The following is a 2014-nucleotide window of genomic DNA, read 5'->3' as shown; positions in this document are numbered from 1 at the left end:
CACCCAGAACAACCAGCAGACCCAGGACTCCCAGCAGGGATGACCTCACTTCTAGGTGTGCATGCAGCTCACATCAGCAGAGGCAATATGCAGGTCTACTCCTTGACTCTTGGAAAAACCTGATAGGACACAGCTGAGGAGAAGCCTTCCCCGCTGTCTGCAGGCTCTTGGCCCTCAGTGTAGAGGGAGCGGCTCCTCACCTCTCCCACGGGCACCTTCACAGCCACAGCCTCCTCTCTGCATAGGGAGTTCATGGCCCTTCCCCTGAACACGGTGACATGGATCTCGCTAAAGGTGGAGATGACACCATTCCTCCCCCCACCATCTTTTGCTGTAGAGCAACTGGAGTACGTTCCACCCACACAAAGGACAGGGAGCTGACAACCAAGGAGTGGAGGAGCAATACTCCAGCTTTCTCTACTTGTAATAAGTTCTTCCCATTGCCATAATCTTGTTCATAGTCTCAAAATTATTTAAACCTCTACTATATCTTTAGTGGCATATTTATCTATCATAATGTTATTTTATTCTTAATTACCATTTCCTGTTTTATTTCTCCGTCCAAAATAAAACACCTGCTTTTGGTGGGCTGGGCCCTCAGCAGTGGCAGCTGCCAGGTCAGCCTTGGTGAGTGGCGACTCAATTGCTGTGCCCATGCAGTGTCCATCGCAGCCCGCACGGCCACTTTGTGCAGGGACTCCATGAGCAAGCCCTGTGTGCTTCTTTTGCTTTACAGGAAACTTGACGCAGGTTGGTGTCCAGTGAAGAAATGCCAGGTGCATGGAAAGGAGAGGACCTCAGGGCTGTGAGTGATCTGCAAAAGGAAGTGCATGGACCACCAGGTGGCGCTGCTGCGCTGCTCCAGCTACCAGGAGGTGAATAATGCTCAGGACGAGCTTTGAGGTGGAGAGAGAGGTCATTGCTCATCCTCCAGGTTCAAAGTAAAAACCTTCAGGCCAATCTCGGCCGAGCGTTCTTGTGTAGCGAGCGGGTTCAGAGGTGCTCACCGCTGCTGTCATGGTTATTTGCTAAACTGCATCGTCGCTGTGCCCCAGAACATGTGCAGTGGCAAGAACGGGCACCTGCCCTGGCCGCCACTTAGGAATGAATTTAGGTATTTCCGGAGAATGACACAAACTCTTCACTAGAAGGTAAACAGAATCTGGTGTTATGTGTAGGAAGATCTGGTTCTCCATTCCTGAGAAAAATCGACCTTTAAAGGATAGAATTAATTTAGTTATCAGCAGAGAACTCAAGGGACCTCCACAAGGAGATCATTCTCTTGCCAGAAGTCTGGATGATATCTTAAAACTTACTGAACAACCAGAATTAGCAAATAAAATATAGATGATTTGGATAGTTGGTGGCAGTTTTGTTCATAAGGAAGCCATGAATCACCCAAACCATCTTAAACTATTTGTGACAAGGATCATGTGGGACTTTGAAAATGACACTTTTTTTCCCCAGAAATTGATTTGGAGAAATATAAACTTCTGCCAGAATACCCAGGTGTTTTCTCTGATGTCCAGGAGGAGAAAGACATTAAGCTCAAATTTGAAGTATATGAGAAGAATGATTAATATGAAGGTATTTTCTAATTTATTTTAAGTTGTTCCCCTCCCTCGGGAAAAAAAAGTATATATTTTTACATGAGAAGAAAAAGACTTGTTGACTTTAGATCTATGAATAATTATTTCTAAGCAACGTGTTTTTATCCCGCACTAATCTTGAATATATCAGATACCATTTATGAAACATTCTTGCTATAACTAAGTGCCTCTCCAAGGCCCCAACTGAGTCCCCGCACCTGCTACAGTGAGCTGCCATTCCACACCCATCGCACATGGGACTCTGGCCAGTCCTTGACATTGTCGGGCTTTTCAGATGTCGGTAGTATTTATTAAAGATGAAGTTGCACATACCCTCCAACTGAGCAGTTTCACTAGTGGGAAATACCGAAAGCTTCCTACATGTATATCTAGAGGTTTGTAGACAAATGTTGCAGCCTTGTTTG

At 45.6% G+C, this 2014-nt stretch overlaps 1 pseudogene; it reads left to right on the top strand.

Moving 5' to 3' along the window:
• The first annotated feature begins 278 nt into the window (after positions 1-278).
• LOC108543105 (dihydrofolate reductase-like) lies at positions 279-1580 on the top strand (annotated as a pseudogene).
• The last annotated feature ends 434 nt before the right edge of the window (positions 1581-2014 follow it).

The sequence above is a fragment of the Rhinopithecus bieti genome, unplaced genomic scaffold, assembly GCF_001698545.2.
Source record: "Rhinopithecus bieti isolate Rb0 unplaced genomic scaffold, ASM169854v2 scaffold_24193, whole genome shotgun sequence".
Lineage (NCBI taxonomy): Eukaryota > Metazoa > Chordata > Mammalia > Primates > Cercopithecidae > Rhinopithecus > Rhinopithecus bieti.
Note: the sequence above shows the minus strand (reverse complement) of the source record. Positions and strands in the feature narration are given on the sequence as shown.